This window comes from Symphalangus syndactylus, chromosome 12 (assembly GCF_028878055.3).
Source record: "Symphalangus syndactylus isolate Jambi chromosome 12, NHGRI_mSymSyn1-v2.1_pri, whole genome shotgun sequence".
NCBI classification, from domain to species: Eukaryota; Metazoa; Chordata; class Mammalia; order Primates; family Hylobatidae; genus Symphalangus; species Symphalangus syndactylus.
Genome location: NC_072441.2, coordinates 71595067 through 71607717, shown reverse-complemented (window position 1 = coordinate 71607717; position 12651 = coordinate 71595067). Strand labels below are relative to the sequence as shown.

General features: G+C 41.3%; 1 protein-coding gene across 2 annotated transcripts in view; it reads left to right on the top strand.

Moving 5' to 3' along the window:
- The window catches only part of TBX15 (T-box transcription factor 15), a 119366-nt gene that overhangs the window by 37671 nt on the left and 69044 nt on the right, over window positions 1-12651 (top strand). The gene's annotated exons all lie outside the window — the stretch shown is intronic.

The following is a 12651-nucleotide window of genomic DNA, read 5'->3' as shown; positions in this document are numbered from 1 at the left end:
CCCTTAGTGGCACCATTTCGTTTGCTCCTGATTCTGTGGGTCAGGTATTCAGGGCACAGCATGATACATGGGGCCTCAGCTGGGGTGGCTTAAATGGCTGGCTGAGATGACCTAATGTGGGATGTATGTCTGTAGTCTCCATTTTGGCTGTCAGATGGTCTTCTCTGTTCTTCTCCATGTGGCTTCTCTATGTTGCTAGCTTGGGCTTCCTCACTGCATGTCAGCTGGGCTCCAAGAGCGTGTGTTCTAAGAGGACAGACTCCAGTGTGCAAACATGTATCAACCCTTGCATCATGCTTACAAAAGTCCACTTGGCTAAAGCAAGTCATGTTACTAAACTCAGGGTCAGTGTGGGAGGAGACTGTACAACGGTACAAATACTGAGAAGAAGAGTTCATTAATTGAGACCCACTGATGTAACAGTCTGTACTACTGTGAGAAATCTGGACATCTTCCAGCATGCCTCTCTTCTGAGTGGTGACTCAGGGACCCAGTATGCTTTCATTTTATAGTTCCACCATCTCAACACATGGCTTCCAATATTGCCATGGCTAGGGAAGAGAGTTACACTGAGGCCTTAGCCTGTAAGTTAAATATGTCACAGTCCAAAACTAATCATCGCCTGTCTAAGAACAGAGGGTCTTAGCTATGTATTCTGATGCTCAGGAGAGGGAAACAAGTAAGAATGAAACTAGAAATCTTTTCTGTTATCACTAGGGAAGATGCCTGTGGTGGTCCAGGTAAGCAGTAATGCAGATCTGAAACAAAGTGTTTAGGAAGACATTATAAAGGAGAGGATTGATTCAATGAAAGAGCCCTTCAAATACCTGGTTAGTAATAGTTCAGATAAAACAGTGTCCTAAATCAACTTTCTGCTATATTTTTTAACCTCATAAAAACACGTTTTCTTCATTTCTGTGAGTTAATATTATAGCTTGGTTTTGCTCTAAGGATATGAGGTCCCATCATGGATTATTTTATTTACTTAGATGTATATTCTCTACTTTTCTTTTTCAACAAGAATGTTAGGCTTTACAGCATAAAGGTTAGAAAGACTTTCAGAGATTAGACAGTGTAATGATAAACCTGAATGACAAACTTTTAAAAGTGCCTTGTTTCTTATCTCCATTTTCCAAATATGCCATCTTCCTGAAAAGCAAATTCCTTAAAAGTTTCATTCTTCCCTTTTCTAGAAAATTTTAGTTTTAATGGAACTGAGGGATTGTCATAAACTATTTCTGCTTTTGAGATCTCTCCTACCAACTTGTAATTTAATTATGTAATAACCATTTCTAAATTAATTCAGTTACCTAAATGGTCAGTGTTCATTGATATTTTTCCAAAGATCATCATTGTCACCAATTTTCTAGATTCCCACTGAAGGCTTTATTGTGTAGCTAAATAAACCAATACAGTGAGGAAAGTGTGTGAAGGGGTAGAGAGAATCCCTTAAATCCTAGAGGTTACACTTTATGGGGACATGAAAACTTCAGTTTAGCACTTGGTTTGGCCATTTTTGAGAGCACTTTGATATGATGCACCAGTATTTCATAATTGATTAGAGGTAGTGAGGTGGCTCACTGAAGTTCATGAAGCCTTATCAGTTTTCCACTTGTCCAGCTAGGATATTTTGAGGCTTTGGAACGAGCATCATTGTCATTTAAATACAGAAGGCAGTGTTGTTGGTAGCTTTTGGCCACAGAGACAAGAGTAAGTAGCCTGCTTTACTTTTGGGAGAAGTGATGATAGTTACCCTTATCATCAGCTGAATTGTCATTACGCATTAAGGAAATGTAGGCACGATTTGAGGTTATGTAGGCAACCAGAAGTTGAAGGCTGTTTTTAAGGGTTACCTAAAACAGCGATTGTCAATTTTTTATTTATCTGATATTGGAGCAAATTGTAAGCTCACATAGCCAAAAATTTTATCAGTGCTGGTCTGTAGTAATGGACCCTTACACAGTTTTCCTTAGAGTTCTACAAAAAATGAATGTGCCTTTTGTGTAACACTGTCCTCATAGAAAAAAGAAATTTTGTTGGCTAGGATTTGGGCTTAATGTACTAGAACTTTTGAAAAATTGGCATATCCTCATGATATAAATGTTAATCCTGGCTTCCTGTAGTTCTTCTGGAAAAGTAGAAGTTGACTGTAACTTAAAAAGTTCTTCCGTAAACATCCATATATTGGGTTGTTGGAAGACCAAAGCCATTGTCATTTGCTTCAGCATGGGTACCATAGTCTGTCTTGATTATAGGAGAGGGTCTTATCTCAGCACTTGGACTGTACATACCTTGAAGACAGGGATAGTGCCTTAATCACCTTTGCATTCCCCTCAGAGCTCACCAGAGAGTCCCCCAGGTAGCAGGTACCAAGGAGATGTTCATGGAAGTGACTCAGCTTGTAGTGGGAAAGAACGGGGTTAGACACATGATACTCCCCACTCTGCTAGTACTAGATAGGAAATTTTGAGCAAATCAGTTTTCTTCCCTAGGCTTCAGGATTCACACTTAAATAAGGGGATCTAGTGAGATGAAACTTCTTGTCCTTTTTTGGCCTCCATCATCAAGCTTCTGCTTCAGAGAGTCAGAGGAAGGCTCTAGGAACCTGAATTTTACATAGGAATTGGGGCATTCTTCTGACATCTCCCTTCCCCTCATGCACTTTGAGTAATGCTTCTTCTCCCCACGGAAGATGGCTGTCTTATTCCTAGCAGTACTTTGCAAACATCGAGACTGTACAAGAGTACATGCTCAATTTCAGTGGAGAGAATGAATCACACTCTCATCATAGCAATAGTTGATTCACGTATTCAACAAACACGGTATTAGGTGCTGGGAGGTATAAAGATGAATAAACACCATTCTCTGCTCTTAAGAAGACAGATACATAATCAGATAAATGAAACACAGGGAGATGGGTGTCTCGACAGAATATGAACAGAGTATGGAGCACAGAGCCTGAGTTAGGAAGGGGGAACCAGGAAATCATTTTTAGTCTCTTGATTCCCATCAGGTTTCCTATAGCAGGGCCTGGATGAAGAAGGACCTTGCATGAATTCCCAGTCCTTGGGGGCCACCACTCTCCTGCAGTTCCTATAGCCCAGCACAACTGCCACCCACTTCTTTTGCTCTCCAGCCTTTCCTGCTACTGCTGCTGCCTGCAGATCTCTGTCCATAGCCGCCCAGTGTCAATGACAGCAGCAATAACAAATTGCTCCTCCCTCACACCAAGAGGATGGGTTGGGCCAAGTCCAGGATGATTAAATTGCACTTTGAGCCACTGCTGTGTTGACCAGACCTTGGCTCTGCCCTCCCTCCTCCCTTCAAAGCAACAGTAGCAAACACTGGAGATGATTGAGTCAGAGTGGCCGCTTGTCCCTATTTCCTCACACCAGCTGGACTTTAGAACATGAAGCCCTGATCCTGAGGGAGACTCTGCCGGCTCACTCAGTAGCCTGCCTGGGAGGCTGTGTCATCTCCTACAAATTAAACCTTGTGCTTTCTACTCTGGCAGGCCTTCCCTGCAGCCCTTCCTCTCATTGTCCAGTTTGGCCTCCTGGTCGCTCACTTGTGTTGTGTAAACTTTGGTACTTTTTAGAACTGGCCTCCTCTTCTGGGTCCTGGGAAGCTTGCAGCTGTGGATGTCAAAGCTTGGAGAAGCTCAGTCACTGAGTCTGGCCATGCAAGCCATTCGCTTCAAAGGTTACATGGAGGTGCAAGGGCAGTGAAGAGCTGCAGGTGTTCTCCAGGTCTGATTTGCATCCAGTTGTTTCCATTCAGCTGCAAAAATGCATGGGGCTCTTGAAACTAGAGCTTCGTGGTGTGAATCAGATGAAACCTGAACTGGGCGGAAGGTGGCAAGTTTTCCAGTGCAAGCCTAGCGGGTGTACTTGGGTGGAAAGTCACGTCAGGCCCATAAACACAGCAAGATGGAGATGCCGCCAAAAGCAGAGGCAGAAATAGCCAGGGGGTCCCCCATCTCGCCTCACTCAAACCACAGGCTCCTGCCAGACATTCTTCTCCCTTGCTCTGCCTTCCCTTTTTCCCTTCTTTTTTTTTCTCTTTGTCTTCAAGTTTTGTTTTGCTCCAGTGATTCTTCAGCTAGCCCTGCAGCTGTCTTGCCAATCTCTAAGTTGCTGCTGGGCCTTTTCTTGGAGTGCGGGAGAGATTCAGAGAAGATGGTTTCCATCTAGGGCTTTTCTCTGGGAAGCCGCAGGTGAAACATGCCTCTCTGCTCCACCCCAAGGTACTATATTCCAGGTGTCTGTACAAGGAGGAGAAATTGGCTTCTAACTCTAGTTGTATTCAGAGCATCTTTGGATATACTGAATTTATTGCAGACATTTGTGCCTATTCTGATTCTGAAGTCAGATTTCATCTCTTTCTCATTTGGTCTATATGTAGCTCCCCTTGCTCACCGAACTGAGTTCATTCACTATTTAACAATGATGAATTAGGGGGCTGGAGTAGGACTGACACTGTTCTGGAGAACAAAGCTCTATATTTTGCTAGTGCTCAGAGTGTTCAGGTAGTTTTAGGGAAAACACAATAGCAGTGAAACAGGTGCTGCAGTGGCAGTAACTCCAGGGAAGGCTCAGTTCAGCTTGGCAGGGCTGATGTGTTTTTTTCCAGCTACAGAGACGGGAGCCCCTACAGTGCTGACAGAGGTTTGGTACTGGAAATATCAAGGACCATCATCTCTCAGGCCTGAAACACCTTGTACATTTCATGTTCAGATGCAGAAGCCTTGAACACCTGGCAGAACACAGCTGTCTGCCTTCCAAAGGAGAGCTGATGGTCTCTCTTGCAGATGTCTATAAATACAAATTCTTATTCACCTGAAGGCTTTCTGGCATGGATCAGAGTGTATCCTCCACAGCCCAGCGTTCATAGTTGGGAGGATTCAGTGAGGTAATGTGGGAGGTATCTAGCACAATTCCTGGTGCAGAGGAGGCCTTAATTGTTGACATTTCCCACTCTATTCCACATTCCCTTTTTTCCTTTGTTCTTAATTTCTACCCTCTCCCACAAGGAATGTTACCAGAGTATACGTTTAACTTAACACACACATACTCTCTCTCTCTCTCTCTCTCTATATATATATATATATATATATATATATGAAGATATTATACCTTCTGATGATCACTAAGGCATTTTCTTCCCAAGTTAGAGAGCCTCCCTATTAATTAGTATTTATAATACTGGAACACTAAACATGGTCTTCTACCCATCTTTTACCAATCTTCCCTCTCATTTACTATTCCAGCCTCTGTTTTTGCTCCTTCTAGGGTGAAACAGCTGTTTAATATTTTTCTTCTTTTGAACCAGGCCATCAGAAAGCAGAGGAGGTAGTGGCCAGGTAGAGTTGGTAGGAAATGGTGAGCATCTCAACATGCCTAATAAGATCAGACATTGGTGAAATGCAGTCTCAGGAACCATGAGGTTTAGCTACTTGTCTGGGAGGTGGGAGGTGGAGCTGGTGGGAATATGGAAGGATATTGTGGTGGGAATGGAGTCATAGACTGTGTTTGTTAGGGTAGGGCCAGGACCATGTGGAGGCAAAAATTATACCACTGATCAAGATAAATAATATTTAGTGCAGTATTTTAAAAATTCAGAATTAATGTAAAAAAAATCTATGTTGAACTAAACATCAAAATATTGGAGTGATATTGGAACCTGAAGCAAAAGGAAAAGTCAGGAATACTGACCTGTCTGTTTTAGTCTGCTCAGGTTGCCACAACAAAATACCATAGACTTGGAGGCTTAAACAACATAAATTTATTTCTCACTGCTCTGAAGGCTAAAAGTCCCAGGTCAAGGAACAGCAGGGCTAGGCTCTGGTGATGGCTCTCCTCCTTATTTGCAGATGGCCATCCACATGGTAGAGAGAGAGAACAAACTCTCTGCTGCCTCTTCTTATAGGGGCACTAATCCCACTGGACCAACCCCTACCCTTATGACTTCATCTAATCCTAATTACCTCCCCAAAGTCCCGTCTCCAAAAACTGCCACATTGGAGGTTAGGGTTTTGACATAAGAATTTTGTGGGGACACAAACATTCAGTCCATAGCACTATCTTTATTAAATATTTTGATAACTTCATTCATGGCAAATTTTTGCATTAATTTTAATTTTTAAAAATATTGCATTGAGAATAGTGCCACAATAAACATACGTGTGCATGTGTCTTTTTTTTTTGCATGTGTCTTTATAGCAGCATAATTTATGTTTATTGCGGCACCATTCACAATAGCAAAGACTTAGAACCAAGCCAAATGTCCAACAATGATAGACTGGATTAAGAAAATGTGGCACATATACACCATGGAATACTATGCAGCCATAAAAAGGATGAGTTCATGTCATTTGTAGGGACATGGATGAAGCTGGAAACCATCATTCTCAGCAAATTATCACAAGGACAAAAAACTAAACACCGTATGTTCTCATTCATAGGTGGGAATTGAACAATGAGAACACATGGACACAGGAAGGGGAACATCACACACTGGGGCCTGTTGTGGGGTTGGGGGAGGGGGGAGAGATAGCTTTACCATATACCTAATGTTAAATGACGAGTTAATGGGTGCAGCACACCAACATGGCACATGTATACATATGTAACTAACCTGCATGTTGTGCACATGTACCCTAAAACTTAAAATATAATTAAAAAAATAAAATATTGCATTGAAATATTATTGATCTTGATTGCTGAAATTTTTGGTGCCCCTCAAATTTTTCACTCCAGGCCAGTGCATTGCCCACCTCACTCCAGTCCTGGTCCTGCCCTGGAGAAACCCAGCTCCTGGATTTGGGGTAGAGCAGTGGGTCAAGGAATCACTCTAAGTCAAAGGGGCAAGGTCTGACCCTCACTGGATTGGTCCAACTGACCAAATTCTTCATTTCCTTTTTCTTCCTTGATTATTGTCAAGTGCATGGTTGTGTTTTCAATGCTCAATTGTTTTCATTGTTCCACAATAGTTTGAATTTTACCCAACATTACAATAATTAGTTAAATATAACATTCAGTAGCCAAGTATGATTTTCTAAATTTCTCATAGGAATGGAGGTAGGCAGGAACTAGAGAACCCATTCAGAACCTTCAGCTTTGTTAGGCTGAATGTTCTTTTGTTGTGACTTCTGTCATCTTGAAGCGTTAGTGGATTTAATCTTTTTTTTTTTTTTTTTTTTTTTTTGAGACAGAGTCTCTCTCTGTTGCCCAGGCTGGAGTGCAGTGGTGCAATCTCGGCTCACTGCAAACTCCACCTCCCGGGTTCATGCTATTCTCCTGCCTCAGCCTCCCGAGTAGCTGGGACTATAGGTGCCCGCCACCACGCCTGGCTAATTTCCTGCTATTTTTTTTTTTTTTTTTTTTTGTATTTTTAGTAGAAACGGTGTTTCACTGTGTTAGCCAGGATGGTCTGGATCTCCTGACCTCGTGATCTGCCCACTTTGGCCTCCCAAAGTGCTGGGATTACAGGTGTGAGCCACTGCGCCCGGCCGGATTTAATCTATTTTTAAAAGACTATGAATATCTTTCAGCTCTCTGATGATGTGGTTATTTTTTCAAAATTGTTGGAATGAGTTTCCAAAATGATTAAACATTCTTGAACTTTTAATTCTGATGTAATTTTAAGTTTACAGAAAATTTACAGCAACTATTAGAAGGAACTCCTTCATGTATATATACCCTTTACACAGTTTCACAAATTGTTTATATTTTGCTCCATTTGCCATCTCTGTGAGTGTGTGTTTTTGTATAAACATTTATACATAAATACCTAATTTTTTTCTGAACTATTTGTTAGTAAATTGGAGACTCATATATTGACACAATCTGTTATTTAACCCAGTTGGTATTTACATTTTACCATTTGTCCTAATATCCAGTACTAGTATTTTTTTTTCTAATCTAAGATCTAATTCAAGATTATTGTCTTAGTCTGTTCAGACCACTAGAAAAAAAATACCATGAACGGAGTAGCTTATAGACAGAAATTTATTTCTAACAGTTCTGGAGGCTGGAGGGTCCAAGATCAAGGTGCTGGAAGATTTGGGATTTGGTGTCTGGTGAGGGCCTGCTTCCTGATTCATAGATAGCACCTTCTAGCTGTGTCCCCGTGTAGTAGAAGGGGCAGGGTCACTTTCTGGGGCCTCTTATATAAGGGGCACTAATCATATTAATTAGAGATCTTCAAGGAGGTTATGGATGGAGAAGCCAGGCATGACCCACAGCTCATAACCGTTAGGATGAGAAGTCTTTGAAGACCTAGGATAAACTCTGTGCTCATTTACTTTGCCTGGAAGGATAACGATTTGGTAGACGATCTTTTACACCTGAACTATAAATCTCCATGAGGCACACATAGGGAAGAGTGGGCTGTTGTAACTAATCCTTGGGTCTTACTCAATTTCCATACAGAAGCATTCCATAAACTCTAGAATAGGGTCAGGGAATTGAAACAGAAGAGGATGACCTTATGTGATTCTCTGCCTTTTTTCACTTTCTAATGGCCCTAGAGCAGGCAGTTCTTACTCTTTGTAAAATGGCTCTGAGAGCTCTTTTTCTAGACTCTAGTGGAAAATGTCTTGACTCGCAGAAAAGCAGGCCGAGGTTTTCTTCTGGCTGAATAGTTTTGTATTTCCGCACTGTCTACACACTAGATTGTAAAAGCCTTGGGAGCAGTGCCCTGAATTATTCTTATTAGCATCCCCCATTAATCACTGATTGATTTGTTTTCTGGAACAACACCAAATGCTTTGGGGTGAGATGGGAGATATAGTGAGACGTGACTTGTGTATAAGTATAAAGTTTTTCTGTGTTAGCTTAATCTTATAACCTTGGGTGGTTCTGGAGTTTCCCTTGTACAAGCAAAATCACTACAGCAGTTCCAGACTTCACTTTTCCTAAACATCCATTTTTTAAAAAATCACATTGTTCATATTTAAAGGGCAGATGGCATTTTAAAAGAATGGAGCTTCTACATATTTAAAAGCCCCTTTTAGATAAAAATAAACCTGTGGGCTAACTGATCTTCCATGGGGAGGTATAGGTAAACTTAGGGCAAGGGAGGCCTTCTTGGCAACCCTAAAGTGATGCCATGTAGATGACTCCTATGCCACCCATGAAGAGGGATTCTGGAAAGGTGGCTTACATTCTTCACACTCCCTTTATGGGTCTCACTCTTGGGCCTGATGAAGGCTGAAGCTTGATATATTGTAATTCTAGCCAAGGAGGTGCTTGGGACTCTTCCCTCTTTATGGTGGGGATAGGCTCTGAAGGAACTTGAGGGGTATGCTCAACAAGGGCATATAAAATCATGCAGTGCTTCCAGCTGAGATGCCTGTGTGCATCAGTTGTGGAAACCAACAGTTGGATTAGGGAAATCCCCTAACCTGAAATGAATATCGGTTTGAGTTATTAATCCCAGAAATATTTCCTGTCTTTGAGATTTGCTGGCAGGCCATTCTTGTGTTAATTTAAAGGGTCAGATTTTCCTGAAAGCGGTTGAGCTCCCTTGGTATTTTGGGTAATCATCTCTCCACACACATATGGTTAATCAAGAGCTGGAGCATAGTGAACTTTATTGACTTTGTCCTGTGCCTAAATTAGGATCTCTTCCTTGGCCAAGTGAATGCTCTTGATGAGTTTGCCTCCTTCTGTGATCATGTTGTAGGGCTTTTGATTAGACATTGCTGTATGTAATCCACTCTCAAGTTGACAAGCATTCCTCTAAGTAAAGATAAGATCTGGCTCGTGGTAGATGATGACTCTTTTCCTGAGATCTCCTGGGGACAGGCTGGTGCTTTTAGAACTGTCTTGTGCCTTGATCTTAATTTATCTGTTGTATTCAATATCATTGGAAGCCAGGAAAAGGCCAAATACCTGACCTCTGTTCCAGGGCTGTGATATGCCACCCACTCCAAGCTTCCTTTGATCCTTTCTTTGCCCAGCCAAGCAGGGAAACTCCTTAGCTTTCCTTGGTCTCCAGAGGTCCATCTGACTGTTGATTTGTGATATTTAGTCTTCCTATTACAGTTTGATTTGATTATATGTTGGGGAAGTAGAAGGCTCTGACAGCCCCTGGAAAGTAACTATTTAGAATGGTGCTCTTCCAAGTGTCCACGTGAAGATTAGTGTTTCTCCCATGACCACCTGGCTGTCATGTGACAAATCTTGAGGGATAGAACCTTGGCTTTATTTGGTCTGGCCTGGTTATAAGAACTTAGAAGGGTAGGCAAAGGACACTATAGATAGCTTAGAATATTCTCGTTAAGTTCACTGCCTCCTCAGATAAAGACAACTCCTTGACTGTCCATTTCAGACTGTTTATTAAAACTAATTCAGATCTGCTGAAATAATGTCTACCTTTGTAGGAGGCAAATGAACATTCATCAGAAAATTTCACATAGTGAAGAGAATTGTTGACTTTCTTGAGAGTGAAAACCAATAAACTTAAAAAAAGAAAAAACTTGGAACAACCCTGTGTATAAAGTGTTGGTACTGGGTTAGGAAGAGATGGGTTTCAGATAATTCCCATATGTGTAACATCAAACATATTATAGGCACATGGCCCTTCTCATTTCACTTCCATTCCCATCTGAAATATTATTGTGTAAGCTGTGGAATAATGAAATTTCACTTTAAAATGTGTTTTACAATTGGAATTTTGAGTGTCATTCTTACCTTTCTTTCTAATTAGAGTGAGGCTCTGAGGATCCCAAAGTCCAGAGTGGGAGGTTGGGAATGAGTGAAACAGTGGAGACCCCATGTTTCTCTTGGGGATGTGGAGCAGTTGGAATTCGCCAAGATTCTATTTAATCTCTTCTTATTTGTATATCCTATTTTGTATTTATTCTATGTCTTGTATTTTATGTTTGGTTGGCTAAGTCAAGTGTTATAAGGGTTAAAATAAAAAGTAGCATTTAGAATGAATTAAATTCCAGTGACTCATTTATAAGGGTTAGGTTCAGAGGACAACCAAAGAAATTGCTAGTCTGAAAAAATACCAGTGGCCTTAATTAATTTAGTCATAAAAGCAAATCTTAAAGAGAATACCGTTAGTTGGCCACAGGTGTATTTTTTTTTTTTTTTTTTTCAGAAACTATTCCTTGGCAACATGGAAAAATGTCAGTATTGGGTTTATACATTTAAAAAACATGAAGTGCCTCTCTTTCCTCCAGCCATCTTTTCCTATTTCTATTCTGCTTTAAGAAGCCTGAGCTGTGGGTGGATCTAAATATGAGATGCACCATTCCTTCAAGTGCTAAAGGCACTTGGCTGACGACAGTTTTTCCTGGTGGTTTCCTGTACTTCATTTTCTGAGATAGCAGAATTTCAAATAAAATAAATACTTGATTTCTGTCTCTTGTGGCTCCTAGTGTAGTTTCTTGGCCAAGGAAAAAGTCCTTATTAGCTTTCTGAGCCAAAGAGTTACTATTATTTATTGGTCAAAACTACTATGGCTAGCCCACTTGGCAAGTTTAGCCATACTTTATGCTGGTGCCTAGTCTGGGCATCTGTAGGTATTTAGGGCTATGTTACGGCAGACTGCCCAGGAGAAAGAGGGATTAGACATTGGGAACTGATGGTTGGCGCAGGATTGTAAAATGTCTTATAAAAAAAAGAGGGTGGCCGGGCGCGGTGGCTCACGCTTGTAATCCCAGCACTTTGGGAGGCCGAGGCGGGCGGATCATGAGGTCAGGAGATCAAGACCACGGTGAAACCCCGTCTCTACCAAAAAATACAAAAAATTAGCTGGGCGTGGTGGCGGGCACCTGTAGTCCCAGCTACTCGGAGAGGCTGAGGCAGGAGAATGACGTGAACCCGGGAGGCGGAGCTTGCAGTGAGCCGAGATTGCGCCACTGCACTCCAGCCTGGGCGACAGAGCGAGACTCCGTCTCAAAAAAAAAAAAAAAAAAAAAAAAAAAAAAAGAGGGAGTAAGACTGTTGACACTCAGTGAGGGCACTGAGTGAGATGAGAACCCACGCTTAAAATAATTGAGAATTTAGAGTCTTGGTTTGAATCTAAAGACATGGTTGGTTTTAAGGACAGAATTTTTTTTTTCTAAATTTTTCTTTCTATATTATTAACCCTTGAAAAATGTGACGGTTGTGGTGCTGACTCCCTGTGTAGCCAAAAATCTGGATATAACTTCCGATTTTCCCAAAACTTAACTGCTATAGCCTATTGTTGACTGGAAGCCTTACCAATAACATAAACAGCTGGTTAATACATATTTTGTACATGTATTATATACTATATTCTTACAATAAGGTAAGCTAGAGAGAAGAAAAAGTTAAGAAAACCTCATGGAAGAGAAAATATATTTACTGTTGATTAAGTGGCAGTGGATTGTCACAAGTCTTCATCCTTATTGTTTTCACATTGTGTAGCTGAAGAGGAGGAGGAAGAGGAGGGGTTGGTTTTGCTGTCTCATGGGTGAAAAAGGCAAAAGAAGATCTACATATAAGTGGACCTGCACAGTTCAAATCTTTGGTGTTCTAGGGTCAAATGTACTTATATCAACTTCCACTGCAGCCCTACATTCCTGCAAGCTGAAGGCAGGGATAGAGAGTCACATTCAGATTTTGAACACTGGCAGGAGCAGGGCCCTCCCACCCTTGCCCAGGGATGGCA